Below are 24,571 nucleotides of genomic sequence, written 5' to 3'. Positions count from 1 at the left end.
CCATTCTGGGGCGCTATATAACATGCTGGGCTGTATTATATCATGCTGGGCTGTATTATACCATGCTGGGCTGTATTACACCATTCTGGGGGGGCTATAAACCATGCTGGGCTGTATTATATCAGGCTGGGCTGTATCATACCATGCTGGGGGGGCTATATACCATGCTGGGCCGTATTATACCATGCTGGGCTGTATTACACCATTCTGGGGGGGCTATATACCATGCTGAGCTGTATTATACCGTGCTGGGCTGTATTATACCATTCTGGGGGGGTATATACCATGCTGGGCTGTATTATACCTTGCTGGGCTGTATTATACCATTCTAGGGGGGCTATATACCATGCTGGGCTGTATTATACTGTACTGGGCTATATTATACCATTCTGGGGGGGCTATGTACCATGCTGGGCTGTATCATACCATGCTGGGGGGGCTATATACCATGCTGGGCTGTATTACACCATTCTGGGGGGACTATATACCATGCTCGGCTGTATCATACCATGCTGGGGAGGCTATATACCATGCTGGGCTGTATTACACCATTTTGGGGGGCTTTATACCATGCTGGGCTGTATCATATCATGCTGGGGGGGGCTATATACCATGCTGGTCCGTATTATACCAAGCTGGGATGTATTACACCATTCTGGGGTGCTATATACCATGCTGGGCCGTATTATATCATGCTGGGCTGTATTATACCATGTTGGGCTGTATTACACCATTCTGGGGGGGCTATAAACCATGCTGGGCTGTATTATACCGTGCTGGGCTGTATCATACCATGCTGGGGGGGCTATATACCATGCTGGGCGGTATTATACCATGCTGGGCTGTATTACACCATTCTGGGGGGGCTATATACCATACTGGGCTGTATTATACCGTGCTGGGCTGTATTATACCATTCTGGGGGGCTATATACCATGCTGGGCTGTATTATACCTTGCTGGGCTGTATTATACCATTCTGGGGGGGCTATATACCATGCTGGGCTGTATTATACCATGCTGGACTGTATTATACCATTCTGGGGGGCTATATACCATGCTGGGCTGTATTATACCGTGCTGGGCTGTATTATACCATTCTGGGGGGGCTATATACTATGCTTGGCTGTATTCTACCATGTTGGGCTGTATTATACTATTCTAGGGGGCTATATACCATACTGGGCTGTATTATACCATTCTGAGGGGGCTATATACCATGCTGGGCTGTATTATACCATGCTGGACTGTATTATTCCATTCTGGGGGTGCTATATACCATGCTGGGCTGTATTATACCATGGTGGGCTGTATACCATGCTGGGCTGTATTGTACCATGCTGTGCTGTATACCATGGTGGGCTGTGCTGTATACCATGGTGGGCTGGGCTGTATACCATGTGGTGCTGGGCTATATACCATGTGGTGCTGGGCTATATACTATGTGGCTGTGATATATACCATGGGGTACATTTTACATTATATTCTATAGGGGGAGGCTGTGTTATATAATATGGGGGGCTACATTATATTCTATGGGGAGGTGGGCTGTATTATATTATATTTGTGGCTACATAATATTCTATGGGGGGGCTGTATTATATTATATTCGATGGAGACTGCATTATACTATATGAGGAGGGCTACATTGTATTCTATGGAGGGGCTACATTATACTATATAAGGGGCTGCATTATATCCTATGAGGGGGTTGCCATATATTCTGTGGAGGGGCTGCATTATACTATATGGGGGTGGGGCTGCATTATTTTCTATGGGGGTTACATTATATTCTGTGGAGTGGCTGCATTATACTCTGGGGTAGCTGCATTATTCTCTAAGGGGTGGCTGCATTATACTATAAGAGGTGGGCTGCATTATATTCTATGGGGGTTACATTATATTTTATGGCGGGGCTGCATTATACTCTGTGGGGTGGCTGCATTATGCTCTATGGGGTGGCTGCATTATACTATATGTGGGCTGCGTTATACCGTATTGAGGACTATGGGGAATACATTATATGAAGAACTATGGGTGACTATGGCGGTGCATTATACTATATGGAGAACTATGACGAGTGTATTATACTATATGGAGGACTGAGCAGTGTATTTTAATATATGGAGGGCTATGAGAAGTTTATTATACTATATGGAGGACTGAGGAGTGTATTATACTATATGGAGGACTATGGGGCAGATTATATTATATGGAGGACTATGGGGTGTAAACTGTAGATGTGCTGCTGATAACATGATACTGTATGGTGCTTTGTTAGGGTGTGTGCACACGTTGCGGATTAGTCTGCGGCTTTTTCTGCAGAGAATCCATATATCTTGGCCGAAACCGCATTTTTCCTGCGGATTCCTAGCATGTGTACAGTGGATTTGATGCAGGTTCTAGTGCGGTTTGGCAGTGCGGATGAGAGAGAGAGATTGATTTGTATGTCCCGGAACGTACACTGCAGCTGCGGTTCCGCAAAAAAGAAGTAACATGCTGTGGAAAATAAACCGCAGCAAATCTGTGTGGAATTTTCCGCAGCATGTGCATGGCGAATTTGGTTTTCCATAGGTTTACATGGTACTGTAAACCGCATGGAAACTGCTGCGGATCCGCAGGACCAAATCCGCTACGGATCCGCAGCAAAAACCGCAACGTGTGCACACACCCTTAGTAATCCATTAGTGATCGTTCTGTTCCCATCATTCTTTCTCAGACGGTGGAAAGAGGCCGGGAAACAAGGGTTGAATGACTTGTATTGTCGATCACACTCATTTAGCGGACTGAACTCAGCACATGTAAATACAATCGAAATGCTTCTGTGATGTGCTATATGTCAGCATTTGGGGCCCCATTTTAAACTTTGCCTAAAACCGGCCCTGACCATAAGTGTCCATACAACCTCGGGGACCGGGCCCTGGCCTTGCGCTGAGAACCTATAGGCAGGGTTCCTCTTCCTACCCACAACTCCTCTCTGTTCGTCTACTCCTTCATTCCGCGCTGTTCCTTCTCTCTCTTATGGAAGCTTAGGTTGCAGTTCTACGTCTTTCTCCTTCTGTTCCTCTCCCGTGCCAGCTGGCTCAGGTCACTGAGGCAGCTGCAGCACTCCTTCCTCTCTTTCTCTCTCTCGGACCTGTCCTCAGACTCTCCTGACTGACTGTCCTTCTCCCGCCTGACCACCCGTCAGACTGACTTGTCATTCTAAACCTTCCCAACCTTTTATACAGTCATGGCCAAAAGTATTGACACCCCTGCAATTCTGTCAGATAATACTCAGTTTCTTCCTGAAAATGATTGCAAACACAAATTCTTTGGTATTATTATCTTCATTTAATTTGTCTTAAATGAAAAAACACAAAAGAGAATGAAGCAAAAAGCAAAACATTGATCATTTCACACAAAACTCCAAAAATGGGCCGGACAAAAGTATTGGCACCCTCAGCCTAATACTTGGTTGCACAACCTTTAGCCAAAATAACTGCGACCAACTGCTTCCGGTAACCATCAATGAGTTTCTTACAATGCTCTGCTGGAATTTTAGACCATTCTTCTTTGGCAAACTGCTCCAGGTCCCTGATATTTGAAGGGTGCCTTCTCCAAACTGCCATTTTTAGATCTCTCCACAGGTGTTCTATGGGATTCAGGTCTGGACTCATTGCTGGCCACCTTAGAAGTCTCCAGTGCTTTCTCTCAAACCATTTTCTAGTGCTTTTTGAAGTGTTTTGGGTTATTGTCCTGCTGGAAGACCCATGACCTCTGAGGTAGATCCAGCTTTCTCACACTGGGCCCTAAATTATGCTGCAAAATTTGTTGGTAGTCTTCTGACTTCATAATGCCATGCACACGGTCAAGCAGTCCAGTGCCAGAGGCAGCAAAGCAACCCCAAAACATCAGGGAACCTCCGCCATGTTTGACTGTAGGGACCGTGTACTTTTCTTTGAATGCCTCTTTTTTCTCCTGTAAACTCTATGTTGATGCTTTTACCCTAAAAGCTCTACTTTTGTCTCATCTGACCAGAGACCATTCTTCCAAAATGTTTTAGGCTTTTTCAGGTAAGTTTTGGCAAACTCCAGCCTGGCTTTTTTATGTCTCGGGGTAAGAAGTGGAGTCTTCCTGGGTCTCCTACCATACAGTCCCTTTTCATTCAGATGCCGACGGATAGTACGGGTTGACACCGTTGTACCCTCGGACTGCAGGGCAGCTTGAACTTGTTTGGATGTTAGTGGAGGTTCTTTATCCAATATCCGCACAATCTTGCATTGAAATCTCTTGTCAATTTTTCTTTTCTGGCCACATCTAGAGAGGTTAGCCACAGTGCCATGGGCTTTAAACTCCTTGATGACACTGCGCACGGTAGACACAGGAACATTCAGGTCTTTGGAGATGGACTTGTATCCTTGATATTGCTCATGCTTCCTCACAATTTGGTTTCTCAAGTCCTCAGACAGTTCTTTGGTCTTCTTTCTTTTGTCCATGCTCAATGTGGTACACACAAGGACACAGGACAGAGGTTGAGTCAACTTTAATCCATGTCAACTGGCTGCAAGTGTGATTTAGTTATTGCCAACACCTGTTCGGTGCCACAGGTAAGTTATAGGTGCTGTTAATTACACAAATTAGAGAAGCATCACATGATTTTTCGAACAGTGCCAATACTTTTGTCCACCCTCTTTGTTATGTTTGGTGTGGAATTATATCCAATTTGGCTTTAGGACAATTCTTTTTGTGTTTTTTCATTTAAGACAAATTAAATGAAGATAATAATACCAAAGAATTTGTGTTTGCAATAATTTTCAGGAAGAAACTGAGTATTATCTGACAGAATTGCAGGGGTGTCAATACTTTTGGCCATGACTGTATATCTCAACTCCACCCACCTCCCAGCACATCTCGTGTTACGAAGCAAGGACCCACGAAAGGTGCTCTGCTACCTTCTAAGCATGGAGCCGCAATCTGGTCCATTGCTGAACTATCCTGTGTGTAGGTGCAGATGTTGGAGTGTGGAAAGGAGTTCCCAACTTACCTAGGTGGTGGGGCACTACACCTTAGGAGAAGGTGCAGTACCTCTGTGGCGACTGAGCCTCAGGGGCACAACACGTGCACTGAGGCGTGCCGAGTCCCTGGTGAGGACTGATGCCTGACTCAACCTCTGTCCTACCTACGCCTAAGCTTGGGCACTAGCAGGCTAGGCTGCACAACACATGCGTACCAAGGGTAGAGGTTTCTTAATGAGTCATTCACCAGAGACATTCATGCGCGCATACATCACTCACTCCACATAGTCTGTAAATACAGTCTTATCCTAGCGCATAGTCGAGCGGCCATGCGAACCTTTTATAGCCGCGAGCGTCCGGGATCTTCCTGGCTTCTCGGATGGGCCAATCCGAACAGGAGCAGGACCTGAGCATGTGACCTTCAATCTCCAATGGGAGATCACTCCACAGGCCTGCTCAGCGGCCCGACATGGGGACTTAGTTCCTGGAGAATCTCGCTGCTGAGCAGCATGTATTGTTCTAGCACCAGAGGTGGCAGCAGCAAGCAAACCCACGGAGCTGGTCTGGGCTGAGCACCTGGGCTGAGCACCTGGACTGGCGTATTTGCTGAGTAACCTCCTCTGTGGCTGGAGAGGAATGGGAGACCGCTGGAAGTAAGGCTCTGGATTCTTGCTGTGCAGCGATAGAAATCTGACGCCTAACAATTATCTTGATGTAATCTTAATAAATTGTGTCATATCCAAGTGGTTCCTTCTTTAAAGCTGTATCCTTCTTGCATGCAGATTTAGCTTCCATACCTGCCTTCTTGCGTGCAGATTCAACTTCCATCTCTGCTTTCTTTTGGGTGAAGACGGCTTGCACTTTCATAGTTTCCGTTTCGGCACGCGCTTTTATAAGTTGTTCACTGAGGGTAGAGAATTTTGATGCACTTGATCTGGATGAGTGCTTTGAGTACTTAGCGGACCAGGATTTGTGAGATGATACTTCCGACATGTGCGATTTTTACTTCTGTTTTATTCACGATGTTGTGCACAGTGCAGTCTCATTCAGAATTGAGTTGAAAGCTCTGAAGTTCCTTTAGAGACTCTGGCGTGTTTAGTCTATCCAAGCTGGAGGTACAGTATATTTCTTACAAGTATCCTTGATAGACTGATATGCTGAGCACACTCGTTGCAGGGCTCCCTCTGGTGGTATCTCATGAGCGCCAGGCATAAATAAGACAGTCATTTGATTCTGCACCCTTTGCCATAGAGAAGATACACTGGAAAGTAAATCACATTTGGCAGTTTCTAGATTGTCGTTGACCTTCTGTTAGGAATCTGGGTTCTATAATGCCTATGCGGGAATCCAGATTCACACATTTGTCTCCAGAGGCTAAGTCCTTTTTCCCAGCTTCTGAGCATGCCCACGGGACGAGCTCCCATTGGAGTCCAGGAGTCAGGTGCTCAGGTCCTGCTCCTGATTTCATTGGCTTTCATTCATTCAGGTCCCGTTCACTATAAAAAGTGCGCATGGCCGTTATGCCATGCGCTAGTATTTTTATACTGCTGCTGTGTGTATGGTGACAGATGCTTGGACTGGTGACTGACTCATTAACAAACCCCTTCCCTCAGTTATTACGTCTGTGTGAGTGAGTGGTATACTCTCAGCACCTGCGCTAGTGCCAGCTCGCACAAGCTCCATCTTTCCAGCAGCTTAGCGTCCTGCATCGCGCTTGCTATAATTGCGGTTGCAGCCTGTCCAGGCGTGCGCAGTTGCGACGCCGAGCACACGTGTACACGGTAAATCCGCTCGGTTGTAGTGACTGTATTTAACTACTCCGATTTCTGGCTACCGCACTTGTGAGATCCTGTGCTGTTAACAGGCTCAGCGATACTTTTGGTATTATTTTTCCCTGCAGCTCTGTGTCATTTAACAGAGCTTGCCTTTTTGCACCTGGGTGAGTTAGAACCCTGTGCATATTACCGCTTTAGTGATCTGCCTCTCTCAGCAGCGGTTTTGTCATCTACTGCACGGTGGACCCCGAGTGGCGAAGGCACTTTAATTATTTATTTTTTTTAGTGCCTTCCGCCACTCTTATCACCTTCCATGTAGGTTTTGTCAAGCGTTTGGATCTTTCACTGAAGGCTGAGTAAGATCCTATGTCTTTAGAGATCCTTCCAGTCTTTGCCATTGTGCACAGGAATGGAGGGCTATTCTGCTCCTAGCTGCAGAGGAGCTCACATACAATGTTGCTGTTTATAAGCAGCACTAGCAGTGTTTGCAGACTCTATGAAGCTACTGTGTCTTCACAATTAGCTTGATAGATGTTCCTTTCTCTGGATTGTATGCTGTATACTGTTCTTAGTGGCAGGCCACTCTTTTCACTATTCTGACTCTTCAAGGCAGTATGAGTCTCTAAATCCTTAGCCATCAATCCCTTAGATAACTGTATGATTGTTGAACTCACATGCGATGCGTCCTCAGATAGTTCCAACTCAACCACACTGACTTGTAACAAGAGTCCAGGAGAAACAGAGTTGATATTCTCTGAAATCTCATATTTAAGCACAATGCAGAAGGTGGAAAGAGTAATCCAAACAGAGAAGTAACAACATGTGCATCCAAAAATGGCTACAGCAAACTGATAATGAGAAAGAAGGTAGGAGCAAAGGCTAATATCATCAACTGCAGAAGGGAAGAAGGGACAATCGTCAAGGGGCAGGGCTTCTCCCTAACAAAAGCAGAACGCAATGTATGACATAGAGAATACATAACAAGTTGTTCCCATTCATGGGACACAACAGCAACTATATATTGAACAGGTGTAATTCCTAAACCCTTAAATTAGACCCCTCAAATTGAGGCTGGGGTTACACACTCTATATTTTCTCATGTGAGACAATCTGGCTGATAATGCTAATGTCATTCAAATCCAACTCTGATCAGAGTGTGAGTGGAGTGTCATCTAACTGTGGCCTGATTCTCTCACATAAGAGAATCGTATCACAGGTGAGGAGAAGATGGAGAACTTAATTTCTCCATCTTCTCCATTGTCTGTGTCCGTGTACATCGGACTGCACTCAGATGGCATCAGAGTGCAGGAAAGAAGCAGCCAACAGCACATGAATTGAATGGGATGCATGTTCCAAAGATCCGAGGACCCAAAGGGACCAACATATAGCCAAAAGACAAAAGGGGAACAGCATCCACTCCTGGTGAAGAGGTAAATATCTTTTATTCCGCCAAAAATAGACACAACGTTTTGACCATAAGGTCTTTATCAAGTACAACAAATGGCAACATGAGCGGCCATATATGGTGTGGACAAACCAATCACCATATTGGAAACGCCCCTATATCAAAATACATACACAACATTTCAAACAAAACATCAAGTGTATAAAATAGGTAATAAAATATAAAAAAAACACAGTATGCACCAACCAATAAAGGCGCTCTAAACCATTAGCGCCAAAATTGTGACCAATCCTTACAATCATTATACGACACATAACAGAGACGCTGTCATAGATACCTGTGCATTACATAGCCAATAGCTGGCAGTGGCGCCGCATCACCGCAGGAAAAGCCCAGACACCTTCTGGCGCCATGTCCGGGCCTGGTGGCACTACATCGATGACATTTTCTGCATATGGGAGGGTAGCTGTGATGATCTGTTGAAATTTCAGGAGGAACTCAATGGTGCTATTCCTGAATTGAAATTTACTTTGACATAATCCATTGATCGAGTTCAATTCCTTGACACTATGGTGTATAAACAAGACGATGTTTTATGTACGGATCTTTATGTTAACGAAACGGATAGGAACAGTCTTCTCTTGTACAATAGCAATCACCCAAGGAGAATGGATGAGTCATTACCGTGGAGCCAGATGCTACGAGTTAGGAGAACTGTGAAAGATGAGAACTTGGTTAATTCTAGACTTGAGGAAATGTGTGATAAACTTGTTTGAAGGGGCTATCCGATCAAAGAGGTTAAACGCTACAAAGAAAAAGCATTGATCTTGGCCCCTGATGAAATTGGACACAAACGTAATGTGGGGACTCATAAACGGATCCCATTTGTATCCACCTTTTGCCCAATGAGTGGTAGAATAGGGGGGATTTTGAATAGACACTGGAGTCTCTTGCAGAAAGGCTTACCACATGTTAGTGAATTCAATAGTAAACCGATTTTATCTTATAGACGAGGCCGGAATTTGAAAGACAAGCTAGTAAAGACGGATATAGGATCTGTTAAAAAAGAGTCATTACAGTTGACATTATGTCCACCAAAGTTTGGTAATTTCCCATGTTTGGGATGGCGAGTTGTGGGAACATGATTAAAGGTGATAGTTTTAGTCATCCACAATCGGGTAAAAAGATTTATATCAAAGAGAGATATACATGGTCCTCCAATTTTGTAATCTATTTGATTACCTGTCCTTGTGGGCTCATGTATGTTGGTGAGACATCTATGGAGATCAGGACGAGGATCAGTAAACATAAGAGCACTATCAGGACTAAACTCGTTGATTTACCGGTACCAAAGCATTTTGTTGATTGTAAACATTCAGTCAACCAATTAAGATTCAGAGTGATTGATGGGGTTCCATTGTTGAGACGTGGTGGTGATAGGGTTAAACTTTTGAAGAAAAAATAATTAAGATGGATATCCACTTTAGACACTCTACAACCGAGGGGTCTGAACGTGGATTACAATTTACATATATGTACCCGATAATATTCACCTATTCTCTTAGAGTGTTGACATCCTCTTCTTTTTATCGAGTTTTTCTATGAAGGAATTTTTTAATTTCTTTCTTGTTTTTAATTTGCATTTTTTTGTATTTTTCTATATTGCAGTGGGCGTTTGGGGAGTGATTGGAGGACATAGGGACTGAACAGTCCTGAAGGCACTGAAGTGGGTTCATGAGGGCCTGATGTTGGGTCCCTGTGCCCTCTATTCCCTTAGGCGCCGCTGCTGAATTCTCTTATGAGACTATGTTGTATCCTGTATGAGTAAATAAAGTTTGTTACAATTTTTATATGTGATTGGCTCTCCTAGATACCTTAGGCAATTTGGTGCTTTTCCGGTGGCGGTGGATTGTTTACATGATGGTCCATGTGACTGCACACATGACCGGCCATGTGACGTCTCTGCCTCTGGGTGGCTTCCTTAACTGAATCGATATATTAGTGCTATGGATATGGCACTTTGATATGGGGGTCGCTTGTGCGCATGCGCGGCTGCGGGTGGGCCTGGTGGGGCGGGCTCTCGGTGATGACGTCTCGTCTGTGAGATTGCACTCGCGCGATACTCCTGACGTTGACTTCTCGCGAGACTTCGCCGTGTCTGGGCTTCTCCTGCGGCGACGCGGCGCCACCGCCAGCTATTGGCTATGTCATGCACAGGTATCTATGACAGCGTCTCTGTTATGTGTCCTATAATGATTGCAAGGATTGGTCACAATTTTGGCGCTAATGGTTTAGAGCGCCTTTATTGGTTGGTGCAGGTGGGCCATGTTAGGATCATAGCGATTGGATCATTGTGGTCATAGCAACAATGATGCTGGGAGTTGATTGGGTGATCGCTTTGGTCTCTGTGTGTACCTTCGCCTTCTTTCCTCTATTTATGGGATTATTTGGATCCATATAACTGCATACTGTGTTTTTTATATTTTATTACCTATTTTATACACTTGATGTTTTGTTTGAAATGTGTATGTATTTTGATATAGGGGCGTTTCCAATATGGTGATTGGTTCGTCCACACCATATGTGGCCGCTCATGTTGCCATTTGTTGTACTTGATAAAGACCTTATGGTCGAAACGTTGTATCTATTTTTGGCAGCATAAAAGATATTTACCTCTTCACCTGGAGTGGATGCTGTTCCCCTTTCGTCTTTTGGCATCAGAGTGCAGTCTTATGTTTCACATCTATAGACTTGGCGAACTGGCATGCGAAGAAAAGCGCTGGTGAGCCCTGCCCCATAGTATAACACTGAGCCAAGTGCCTACAATAAAACATCAGAGAGCACACAGCCATGTTATATGCTCATGTGAGTGAGCCCTAAAACTGAGAATCTGCAGTCATAATATAATGGTGTTTAGGGAGCAGAAAAGTGATAATATTTCATTGTACATTCTTTTTGTATGTGATTAAAAAGTGAATGTACATTTGTTACAAAATCAAAAAAATGTCCACGGGACCAGGGAAAAAATATCAAAATCATCATATAATCCCTTTAAAAATCCCTTTTTGATTAACTAAATTGGAATGGCGAGTTTTTTGTCGGGCCCTATTAACACTGAATTGTGGGCACAGGATGCTAATATAGTTTTTTCAACAAGTGGGACACCTCTCGAAAGTACAGAAAATCCATCTTTAAAAACCCTGTTTAATGATATTTATCTGTTTTATAAAGAGAACATTAAGGCTTGGTGGGAGATCAAGGGGTTAGAAAATTATATAAAAATCAAAATGGTGCCAAGAGGTCTCCGCATAACAGTTAGACCCTCACCCCGTACTACAAATTCTGCTGTATTGGCAGCCTGGACCAAGGAATCAATTGAGTCCTCTGTTCGCTTTATGCAAATTTTGCTTACAGAGGAGAAAAAACTATTTGAAGAGTCCAGTAAAAAATTAAGTCAACTGATTGAACAAGTGCAAAAATTTAAATCTGATCCTGATTTCACCAGACGAGAGAACCTCCTTCAGACATCTGCAGAAAAATTTCAGAACAGATTAAAGGAGAGAAAACACAGTTTACATGAGATTTGGGGGAATTTAATGAAAACAAGGCCTATGACTTCCAAACACAGAATACTGTGGAAGTATCCTCATCTAATATTGATACGTCAGACACTGAGCGGTCTGAACAGGGCCTTGCTACTTATCATGACAGAACACAAAACAGATGAAATAAGCCAAGAAACCAATACAGACAAAGGGGAGGGGAAGGGGAAATCAAGGAACTTTTGACACTTCTATCACCCCTATGCCGTCATCTTCATCACAAGCGCCTTCTTCGTCTTTTTTAGACAAAAGACCATCCATAAATTACGACCAGAGGAGAAGGCCCTAATAACACAGAGTCAGATAATTAATTTGACATCTTATGTACTTTCGAGAGAGGAATATGCTGTCTTACAAAAAGGGCTTAATTTTGTCCCAACAAATTCATTCAAATGTTTTACCTGGGTGAAGGACATCTATCTGTTTGGGCGTAATTTAAAATGGAAGCTATTCTTCCAAAAACATGACCTAGAACCATGCAGGGAACAGGGACTCTCTGAGGAGGATCTAGAGAGCTACAGTATCAAGCTCTGGTTGGCCTACTACGAGAGAATCAGAGTAATAGAGGCCAAAGGCCATTTACTAATTTAAAAAGAAAAAGTACTAGAATGCCTCCATGTATTGACATTACTAGTGTTGATATATTCATGAAATTGGTTGAAACAGGCTTATGTCAAATCTCCAGTACCTGTTTTGGCAACCAAATAATGAATAATCTAACGGTTAATGAGTCTCTGGCCCTGAGAAGGCTGGAAAAGAACAACAATTTAATTTTTAAGCCATCAGACAAAGGGGGGACCTGGTAGTCATGGACCACCCCAAATATCTGGAAATGTGTGTGCTACTCCTTAATGATAAGGAGACATATGAAATATTATCAAAAGACCCCACAAAAAGTTTTTCTAATGACTTAATTTGTATTTTGAATCCAGCCAGGGAAATGGGTTTAATATCACAGAATGAATTTACCTTTCTTACTCATGTTACTCCGGTCATACCATCCTTTTACGCCCTCCCCAAAGTTCATAAAGGTTTAATACCCCTAAAGGGTCGCCCAATTGTGGCAGGTATAGACTCTCTCTCACAGAATGTTGGTGTTTACATTGATCAAATTTTGAGACCATTTGTGGTATCACTCCCGTCCTATGTGAGCGATACGTCTCATCTACTGGGTCTACTTGAGGATGTTGTTGTGGAGCCTCATGTCAAGCTGGCATCTATCGATGTGGAGGCTCTGTACAGCAGCATTCCACACGACATTGGGATTTGTACAGTGGACCATTTATTTGAAGACCAGAGCTGTGGAATGTTTAGAGCATAATAACTTTATCAGACAGCTCCTTCAGTTTACCCTCACTAGTAATTATTTTATTTTTAGTTTCAACAGTTTTATTGAAATGAAAGCATCATTTAACATGAGATACATTCATATTAAAGTACAAGGATCCCCTTGCAGGGGTTAATATATAGAAAAAAAAGGCACTTAAGGTCATACGGTATCCTTGACTACAAAATCTTCGCTTAGAATATGTGTAGAAAAACAATTATAACACAACTAAGTTAGACTTAATGGGATGGGGAGGGAAAGTGGGGGGTTCAAAGTGAGTGTCGATAATGCGAGATACACAAACGTGGGGCGCCAGTGTACCTGTTTCAGAGTCTCTAATTGTATGGAGCTACTACCATGCCAATATATTATATAGATAAAGATATCATTTTGGAAAGATCATCGTCTTTATGTGCCTGAATCCAAGGATCCCAGATACCTCGAAAAGTTATCAAAAGAATCAGATCTAATAGCTTCTATTTTCTCATATAACATTATCAAATTGACCCTATTCTTCACCTGTGTTAAAGAGAGCGCACTGGTTTTCCATCTGCTAGCCATGTGGTTTCTCGTCGACATAGCAATAAAATCAATGAGACGGCAAGTTTTATTGTTGGCATTGGTTGGTCTGTCCCCCAGCAGAAGAACTGACGGTGACAGAGGTAGTTTCCTACCCAAGATATTAGCAATTAATTTTACTACATCTTTCCACAGTGACTTTATTATCGGACATGTCCACCAAATATGGAGAGTGTCTCCATCGTCAATGCACCCTCTACAACAATTGCCAGGGACTGAATGGTAAATATTGTGCAGGAATCTAGGTACATAGTGTATTTAAAAGGATAATTTAAGAGATGTCTCAGTAAGTGAAACTTGATTACTACCCCTCATTATATTTTCATAACATCTGAACCATCTTTGAGGTGTGAGGAAGATTCATAGATCTGCCTCCCATTGTTCCATGGTCTTAAATTTTGAGCCATCCCTGGGTTTGTTAAATATAGAATAAAGATGAGATATGAGACCATTGCCCAATTGGTCATATAGACATTTTAATTAGTGCGTTGTAGGTTGTACGTTTGAAGAACCAACCGTTAGACTTTGCAGAAAATGAAAAATTTGTTCAAGTCGGAATGTCTCAGACCTCGGGACTTTATATTTTGCGATGAACTCTTGTTTTGACATTAGCTTAAAATGGGTAGTTAGATTTTGTAGCCTAGTTAGCTTATTCTGCTGCCACCATACGTGATTTCGAGATGCAACTCCTGGCGGGAACATGGGATTATGAAACAGGTTCAGGAGAGGAGAGGGATGAGACTGCAACACAAATTGGAATCTATTCTCTCTCCAGATTTGTAGGGAGTGAAAGGTATACGGAGAATGTAGAGCCAGATCTTTCGGTAAAGGAACCGTGGCCCAAATTAGAGGTGCTATTTGGGAGATTTCTATTTGTGGCCATATGGGTGTGTTTTGTTCCGCTTTTACCCCTGCCAGCTGGGCGATCTGAGCTGCCCTATAATAGAGAGTAAGGCTATGTGCCCATGTTGCGTGTTAAAACGCACACTAAAAACCGGACTCCTTCCCAGAAATCGCGCGTTTTTTTCCGCGCGATTTCACAGCGATTTTACCGCGATTCTGTTCGCGATTTTGCCGCAATTTTCTCAAGCACTTTCCAAGCGATTTGAAGCATCACTTGGAAAGTGATTGACAAGTTGGTCACACTCGTCAAACATAGTGTTTGACAAGTGTGACCAGCTTTTTACTATTGAGGCTGCCTATGCGGCCTCAATAGTAAAAGATAAAATGTTAAAAATGATAAAAAAAATAAAAAATCGGGGTATATTTACCTTTCGACGTCCCGCGCTGCCATCCCGGGCCACAGCGTTCCCAGTAATGCCTTGCGAGACCTGTGATGACGTTGGTCTCGCGTTACTATAGCGATCTTGCGAGACCACGTCATCACAGGACCTTGCCGCAAGGCATTACTGGGAACGCTTAGGCCGGGAATGCAGCGCGGGACGTCGGAATGTACTGTAAATATACCCGATTTTTTTTTTTTTTTTTTACAGGGGTATGGTGCCCAGGGCCTGGAGGACAGTCTCCTCTCCTCCACACCGTGGGTACCAACCGCACATGAGACGCTTAACTTCCCGCATGGTGGGCATAGCCACATGCGGGAAGTCAGCGATTCTCATGCATTCCTATGGGTGCGGAATCGCAGCAATTCTTTGCGATTCTGCACAAAAGAATGATCACGCTGCGATTTTTTCTGCGATGCGATTCCGCCGCGGAAAAAAGCGCAGCATTAGCACAGCATGTGCGGAATGCCATAGGAATGCATGGGGGGCGTTCTGTACACGGTTTTTAAACGTTTTCGCAGCATTTTCGCACCGAAAATCGCGGCAGAAACGCTTAAAAATCGCATCGTGGGCACACAGCCTAAAGTTTGGTAGCGAAACTCCTCCCTGTCTTTTGTGTCTAAACAGGATTTGCTGGGAGATGCGGGGCTTTTTATTATTCCAGATAAAACGTACCGCGTATTGAAATAGGCAAGGATCGGAACAGATATAGAAATTGAGGTAAGGTAACCATTTTAATCGAGTGCACCCTTCCCAAAAAGGAAAGATGGGGAGGACCATTTTGACAAAGATTGCGTTAGTTTTTGGAGGAGGGGAGCATAATTATATTTAAATAGTGTCACGGTCACGTGTATCTGGACGCAGCGAGTACCGCAAGGCGAACCCATGACACGCGTGACCCTGGATACACCGCCTCCAGTAGGGTGAATTTAAATAATAAAATGTGCAGCTGGATACACCGCCTCCAACTGGCGAATTTAGGTAATACACGTCATATATACAGCAGTCTGGAAACCCCGCCTCCAGTAAGGCGAATTTAAATAATAAAGGGGAAACCTGGGTAACAATAACAATGGTGGGCCCTGGGATAGGGAATAGGGACGTGGAGACCTCCTGTACTCCCCTGAGCTAGTGTCCCTGCACTCTTAACGTTCCCTATGCCGGTTCCGCACCGGGCGACGCACACGTACCTCAAACCCTGACTCGTCCTGCACCTAAACCCTCACTAGGGAATTGGTCGGTGTGGAAACTAATCCCACCACTGCACTAAACACACATAAGGGAAAATGACAATACAGGGGGAACACCACTTAGCTTTGCTCTGTTGTGTACGCTCCTAGCAACAGAGCCCACCACCTGCATGCATCTTCTCCTCCAACCGGATCCATCACCATAACCGCATCCATCACCCTAGTGCAGCCTTGGAGCAGAGTCCACCACCAGTTGCAGCTGCCCAGTAAACAGAGTCCCAAAGATGAGTCCAGCTTCTGCCAAAAAGTCCAGCATGCTTGAGTCCAACTTTTCTGCCAATAAGTCCAGAATGCTTGAGTCCAGTTTTCAGCAACCAAGTCCAGCATGCTGAGTGCAACTCTCACCATAGTCGCCACTCCACCAAGCCATGCAAGCACTTCCTGCTGACACCATAAACTGCGACTCCACCATGCCATGCCAGCCCTTCCTGCAGACCACATCGTTGGACTCCACCAATCCATGCCAGCACTCCCTGCAGACTCCATAGCTGACTCAACCCCTCTGGCTGGGCTGCCCAGGACTCTCATTCAGTTACTTCATCACCCAGGCTTGCTTCCCAAATGACGAACTATCAATATCACCAACGATCATCAAACACACCTGAAACTCTTTTATAGAGCCTCACACCTGATTTGTAATACGTGCACATTAAAACTAAAGTGTAATACCACTCACCACCATCAGGGCAACTTAGAACAAATGACCCCACGTGTAATAATTCTAATGGCCACTGGGGGCAATCAATCCACTTTGGCACCAAGCCAAAGGAAAAATAGTTCACTTTGTCCATTTACTTGTCAGATCCACCTTGGATCATGACAGTACCACCTCCTTAATGAGGGGCCTCTGGACCCTCAAGACCACTCCTCATAAGGTAAACACCTACATCTGGGACGCCCAGATCCTGGGTTCACCCCACCACCACCTGAAACTTCAGGTTTATGACAAACGCACCGCTGGTATTGGCAATACATATTCTGGAGGCACCACTCATCTCCACAGCGCTGGCCTGGGGAACGAGTTTATGTATGTGTATGTTTGCTATGAATTGATCAGACTCCGCAACACACTTCCACAAGATGTTTTTTGGTGGCCACCCATACATGCTCGTTCACACACAGGTCCGGACCTGAACGTTTATTGCCACACATTCGTTTGTCATATTTTGGTGAACTCATTCTGGACTCGACAACAGAGGTGTCCCCCTGTGTCACCACATTCACACCCCCGCTATTCACCAAGGGACACCACCCTCCTACTCTTTCACCATGAGGTCTGCGCATCCCAGGGTTGGCTAATGGCGAGGGTTGAGATTTGTCCCTACTCCCCCGCAGTGCACCTGCTGCTCACACCTGGAGGAGAAGGGGACAGGAATAAGGAGGAAATATACACTCGCTGGTCGCCATCCTCCACATGACCAGGAGGGGGCGGCTTCTTCGACGGTATAGAAGATTTGGCGTGAACCCCGCGGGCTATAACACCAGTCTGCTCACTACAGGGAATTACCCCTTCACCTCAGGGAACCACAGACAGCACCATGGGGATCACCAACTCCACCCACCTGTCTGGGTGCGTCCGCCAGTATGAACAAGTCCCGCTCCCCAGCAGCGACTCTAGGGGCTTTTTGCCAGACCGCAGCCACCATTTGATTGTCTGGTGAAGCCAATGGGAAGGCCCCAGACCCTGATAACTACTGCTGCAGTGGCTCTAACACACCATGCCGCTCCTCACTCACCTCAGTGAGGCCCGGCAGCAATTACTCAGAGGTCTACACATGGCCAAGGCAAACCAGAAAAAAAAGTAGGGTTGGTGATAATGTCACGGTCACATGTGTCTGGATGCAGCAAGTACCGCAAGGCGAACCCATGAAACGCCTGACCCTGGATACACCGCCTCCAGTAGGGTGAATTTAAATAACAAAACGTGCAGCTGGATACACTGCCTCCAACTGGTGAATTTAGGTAATGCACGTTATATACAGTAGTCTGGAAACCCCGCCTCCAGTAAGGCGAATTTAAATAATATAGGGGAAACCTGGGTAACAATAACAATGGTGGGCCCTGCGATAGGGAATAGGGACATGGAGACCTCCTGTACTCCTGTACTCCCCTGAGCCAGTGTCCCTGCACTCTTAACGTTCCTTATGCCGGTTCTGCCCCGGCGACGCACGCGTACCTCAAACCCTGACTCGCCCTGCACCTAAACCCTCACTAGGGAATTGGTCGGTGCGGAAACTAATCCCACCACTGCACTAAGCACACATAAGGGAAAATGACAATACAGGGGGAACACCACTTAGCTTTGCTCTGTTGCGTATGCTCCTAGCAACAGAGCCCACCACCTGCGTGCATCTTCTCCTCCAACCGGATCCATCACCATAACCGATCCATCACCATAGAGCAGCCTTGAAGCAGAGTCCATCACCAGTTGCAGCTACCCAGTAAACAGAGTCCCAAAGATGAGTCCAGCTTCTGCCAAAAAGTCCAGCATGCTTGAGTCCAACTTTTCTGCCAATAAGTCCAGCATGCTTGAGTCCAGTTTTCAGCAACCAAGTCCAGCATGCTGAGTGCAACTCTCACCATAGTCGCCACTCCACCAAGCCATGCAAGCACTTCCTGCTGACACCATAAACTGCAACTCCACCATGCCATGCCAGCCCTTCCTGCAGACCACATCATTGGACTCCACCAATCCATGCCAGCACTCCCTGCAGACTCCATAGCTGGCTCAACCCCTCTGGCTGGGCTGCCCAGGACTCTCATTCAGCTCCTTCATCACACAGGCTTGCTTCCCAAATGACAAACTATCAATATCACCAACGATCATCAAACACACCTGAAACTCTTTTATAGAGCCTCACACCTGATTTGTAATACGTGCACATTAAAACTAATGTGTAATACCACTCACCACCACCGGGGCAACTTAGAACAAATGACACCACGTGTAATAATTCTAATGGCCACTGGGGGCAATCAACCCACTTTGGCACCAAGCCAAAGGAAAAAAGTTCACTTTGTCCATTTACTTGTCAGATCCACCTTGGATCATGACAAATAGCATGGATTTAGATAATGTAAGGTTTATTCCTAGGTATGTAATATAATGTTTTGCATGTCGGAAATGAAAGTTCTATACCAGTGAGCTTTGTTCAGCAGGAGGGTGTTCAGAAACATAATCTCTGATTTATCGATATTGACCTTTAAGCCTGAGATTTCCTCAAAGGATTTATGTGTATCTAAAAGATTAGGTAGGGATATATGAGGATTTGTCAAAGTCAAAGGAAGGTCGTTGGCAAACAGACTGACCCTGTATTCATGTCTACCTATTGTTTGGCCTGTGATATCGGGGTGCAGACGGATCTTGTGCGCCAGTAGTTCCATCACCAAAGTGAATAGGGCCGGAGATAGGGGGCACCATTGCCTGGTTCCTCTGCTGATAATTATTGGCTCTGGAGTGGTCGAAGGTAATTTTAAATAAGCAATCGGGGTATTATATAGAAGTTTAAGTGAATCGATTAATTGTTGTGAAATCCCCATTTTACGCAAGATTTTAAACATGTATGTCCAAGATATGGTATCGAAAGCTTTTTCTATATCTCAAGCTAGCAAAGTTAATGGGGTTTTACGTTTGTTGGCATTATGTATGAGGTTTAGGTTTTTACGGATATTATCCGGAGCTTGTCTAGTTGGGATGAATCCAACCTGATCTTTATGGACAAGACCAGGCAGAAAGGTCCACGTTCAAAAGGGATATTGGCCTGTAGTTTTTTGTGGGCAATGGGTCTCTCCCTTGTTTTCTGATGACAGTGATATGCGCCGTATAGAATTCCGGCGGCATTGTTTGGCCAGTTAGCATATTATTGCAGTATGTTTGTATATGCTTTAATAAAATATTTGAAAACTTTTTATAGTATAGTGCGGTCAGCCCGTCGGGGCCCGAGCCTTCCCAGCTTTTAGATGATTTATAGTAGATGTGATTTCCTCTTCAGTGATAGGAGAATGCAATTTAGCAGCGTAAGCCGGAGTTAGGGAAGGTAGTGGTACATTAGTTAGGAAGTCATTCAATTTGGGCAATGAAAAATTCGTGCTATCAGTGTATAGTTTTTGATAATAAGTTTGAAATATTTTGTAGATTTTGTTTGGGTTAAAATTTGTTTGGGATTGTTCGTCTTTTACGGAGAAGATAGAGTTTAATCGCTCTTTCTGTTTTAATTTTTGGGCAAGCATTAGGTCCATTTTATTAGAGAACCGATACAATGTCGCTTGCGTCCACCTGATTGCTCTTTCCGTACGAGTTGTTAGCAAGGTATTTATTTGTAGTTTTAAGTCATAGATTCGTTTAGTTAAGTATAGGGAGGGGTGTGACTGATTGGCGGTTTCTAATTTATAAAGTTCATTCTTGAGAGTCAATTGCTCCTTAAGACGATTCCTCTTTTTTGGGATGCTATCCTAATGAGTACACCAGTGATATATTTTTTATGGGCCATCCATATATTACCCATAGAGGTGTCCGGGGTGATATTAGAGTGGAAGAAGGCCTTGAGCTCTTGTTCGACCATTATTCGCGTTTGAGGGTCAGAAAGCAAGGATTCATTCAGTCTCCACGTATACAGGCATGCAGTCTTCATGCCTAATTTAAACTCAGAGAGTACGCTATCATGGTCGGACCAAGAGAAGGGGACATGTCTGGAATACATCAATGATGGTATGTTTTCCGAATTAGCTAGAATCCAGTCAATCCTGGAGTATGAATGGAAACAGGGTTGGACTGGCCCACCAGAGAACCGGAGAATCCTCCGGTGGGCCCTCACTTCTCCTTCAGGAGATTACATAGAGCAAACCTTGCTGCTGCAATTGGGCTCTTGAGTGGGGAAGAAAGGTGGGCCTTCAGAACCAAATCCTCTGGTGGGCCCAATGTTCTTCAGTCTGATGCTGAATGGAAAGCTCTAGAAAAATAGGTATAACTTCTGAATTGTCCATGAGACTCTCTCCATGAATCCACCAGATGATGAGCTTGCAAGATACCATCAAAGATAGTTTTTTTTTCTTCCTTGTCATGTCAGGCCTCCCCTTATTAGATCTATCAAGGGTTGGGTTTACAGTCAGGTTAAAATCGCGCCCCCATATAATAGTATCATAGGGTATAGACCTTAGGGATCTTGCAATAGATTTAAATGTTTTCATTTGAAGTGTCGGGGGTGCATAGCAGTTAACAAGACAGAATCGCTTCTCCTGGACCGTGCCCCAAAGGATTATATATCTACCTTCTGCGTCTGTAACCAAACCCTCCTGCACAAATGGAAAAGAATTATGTAGCAATATGGCGACACCTCTCTTTTTTTATCATGAGTAGCAAGAAAAAATCTCGAGTTGAGCTTATGGAAAAATTTGGGAGATGAGTTATTAGAGAAATGAGTTTCCTGTAGGAATAGCACATCAGGGGAATGTTTCTGGTAATCAATAAAGGCGCGTTTTCTTTTTATCGGGGAATTGAATCCCCTAACATTGTGTGATAGTACCTTATACATTAAGTATGCATAAAGAGACTCTAATGAAATTTCTAATTAAACTACGGCCTGGAACAGGCACTTTCACCTTAGTCACATATCCAAAAATATTTTTACATCTCATCGACACTCTTGTAGGGAAAAGAGGGAAGGGAGGGTAACAAAAAATACAATAACAAGAAAAATGGTCGCAACCAAAGACCAATTTGTGGGCTATAATGTGCTGGTCCACTATCAGTAGGAACAGAGGCAGTAATAGCCCAAAATGGAGTGGCATACTTACTCCAGGGGCACAACACTCCACTAGTAGAAAAAGAAAACAATATTATTCATAAATTGTCATTAGAAACATCAAATAGCAATACTATCAGAACGATAACTCAGCATTTTGGTCGTTCTTTGAGAATATTCCAGCACATTTGTCGATAGTGGACTCAAGAATTAGACTATTTGTTGTGCTGCGATTTATTGAGTCTGGTATGACGAACTTCCATCCACTCTCTGCGCGGTCTCTGTCTCTGTGGTAGGGCTCCCGAATCAGAAATCGAGATGCCTGCTTTCTCCAGTGCTTTTCTCTCTTCCTCGAGATTTCTTGGAGAATAGGTGGTGTTGCCATAGGAAAAAAATTAAAGCATGTGGGAATCCCCATCTGTACTCAATCTTTGCTTTTATTAAGGCCAGAGTTATGTCTTTCATGGCTATTCTCCTTATCAAGGTTGCGGGGCAGATGTCAGGGAACAGAGATACAGTATCTGGGACACCTGGTAAATTGTTCAGTTTACGAGCTGTGGATAGAATCAGGTCTCTGGATTCCTCATGATGCATTTTAAGGGCAACGTCCCTAGATGAGGCATCAGATTTGGGACCTCCCAAAGCCCTGTGAATTCTGGTTATTTTTAAAGAATTAGGATCTGCTTGGGGCAGGAGGGTACAGAAGAGGTTTGAGGCAACCTCCATTAGATTGGAGCTACTTTCCGGTAGTCCTTTAATTCTGATATTACCTCGGCGAGATCGATTTTCCAAGTCTTCACACTTTAGCTCTAGGAACTCGAGTCTAGCATCTTGTTCCTGTAGTTGTTCACTATTATGTTCAGCGGCATCTGCTGTGTCATCCATTCTTTCCAAATCGTTGGTTCTTTGAGCAATATCCTGAATTTGCTGCGTGAAGTTGCTTACAGCAGAGGATAATTCGGCTCTGAACGTTTTCTGAATGGTAGTCAGGAGATCCTCCATTGTCATTGGGATCATGTTGGTTGGAGTAGTCAAGTTAGTTTGCTGTGACCTCTGGGGGGAGCTCCCGGTGTTCAGTGAGGTGGATTGTGATGCTGACATAGTGTGACTAGCTGATCTTGTACGTTGAGTCAGTTGTGTGATCGGACGGGTATTGTCTTCTGATGAAAAAGACTTTTTGGGACCCATTGCTCAGTGACCTCTTGCGATCTGAAAGTTATCGCATGACAATTACTCATATAGGTGGGTGCATATTTATGCCCATGGTGACAGATCTAGTGTTCCATAATTAGGGTATGTGCACACGCTGTGGATTCCCCTGCGGTTCCGCAGCGGTTTTGGCCGCTGCGGACCCGCAGCAGTTTTAGCTGCGGTGTACAGTACCATTCAAATGAATGGTAAACAAAAACCGCTGTGTAGACGGTGCGGATAAATCCGCGCGGATTTGCTGCGGTTTTGAAACCGCAGAAAGAATTGACATGTCAATTCTTTCTGCGGAATCCGCAGCGGGTTCCTATCTCCACCATTGTGGAGATGGTGAATCTGCAGGACCAAACCGCAGGCAAAACCGCAGATAATCTGCAGGTCTTTTGACCTGCGGTTTTATCTGCAGTTTTTGCAAAATCCATGCGGATTAATCCGCAGCGGATTCCGCAGCGTCTGCACACACCCTTATAGTCCACCAGGATCGTCCATGCCCTCCGTGTTGGATATTAGCAAGATATGGGGTAAATTTTATAGAACAGAGTATGCCTCTGGTGCAGTTCAGCTGCAATACCCCTTTAATATCACAAGAGCAAGTGGGCACGTGAGCCTATAAGTCAGAGCAACATCCCAAAACAGGGGAAAGAAAAAAAAAACTCTCTCTTCCTTCTTTTTAAGTATGGGCAATTGCATCAAATGGCCAGCAGAGGGAGTCACACACCTTTATACATACAATAAGGTATCTATGGAGATTGTATTAACTCTTATAGTCTTGTAGCTTCTCCTTTAGCTGGGGACAAGATAGAACACACAGCCCCCTAACAGTCAGGCCTGGGAGAGACAGCAAGGCTCCTGCAACCACCTCAGGTGCTCTGCTGAGCAGGGAGGATCCTACAAGTGGTCCACAACCTGGCTCCCGCTGTCCTTCCCGCTATTAATTAAATGAGATTTTCCCCTATTTGTTAAGGTTAAATACCTGTTTGCTGGAGGGTCCAGTGTTTTGTGCCTGAGGTAATTTTCCTGTTGTGGCCTGGTGGGGCCTCCAGTGAAGCAGATGGTTGTCCCTGTTGTTTTTCAATCCAGAGCGGTGTCTCTTATGTCTCACGCCGTTCCTGTGGTGCCGGAAGGAAAGCTTTAGGTCCGGGTACTATGGCAATGCCTATGTAATTATAGCACAAATGTATGAGCTCTGTATATGATCCATTAGCCGGCAGGGCCTAGATGAGGCCTGTAGCAGTGAGTAGAGCCCTAGGCCTCAGTCCTGAATTCTCTCTCCAGTTCCAAGTAAAAAATCTCTGCTTGTAAATATCCGAAACAGTCCAAATTGGGCTCAAAATGCTCTGTATCAAATCCTTAATAGGATCCAAAAGAAAAATTGAGTTTGAGTGATTTTTGGTTGGGATGGGAGTA

The 24,571-nt window shown here is 44.4% G+C and overlaps 1 protein-coding gene across 2 annotated transcripts in view; it reads right to left on the bottom strand.

Moving 5' to 3' along the window:
- RNF144A (ring finger protein 144A) overlaps positions 1–24,332 on the bottom strand; it is a 190,853-nt gene extending 166,521 nt beyond the window's left edge. Inside the window, exon 1 of one of the 2 annotated variants that reach the window (XM_073568171.1) lies at positions 24,138–24,332. The gene's annotated coding sequence lies outside the window, so the exon portion shown is untranslated. Of the gene's footprint in view, positions 1–5,333; positions 5,407–24,137 lie in introns of those variants that run through there. The other variant, XM_073568172.1, reaches the window with a different exon arrangement.
- Positions 24,333–24,571: the final 239 nt, after the last annotated feature.

The sequence above is a fragment of the Dendrobates tinctorius genome, unplaced genomic scaffold, assembly GCF_039654945.1.
Source record: "Dendrobates tinctorius isolate UK_male_01 unplaced genomic scaffold, ASM3965494v1 ptg000021l, whole genome shotgun sequence".
Lineage (NCBI taxonomy): Eukaryota > Metazoa > Chordata > Amphibia > Anura > Dendrobatidae > Dendrobates > Dendrobates tinctorius.
This window is presented reverse-complemented; position numbering and strand designations above follow the sequence as displayed.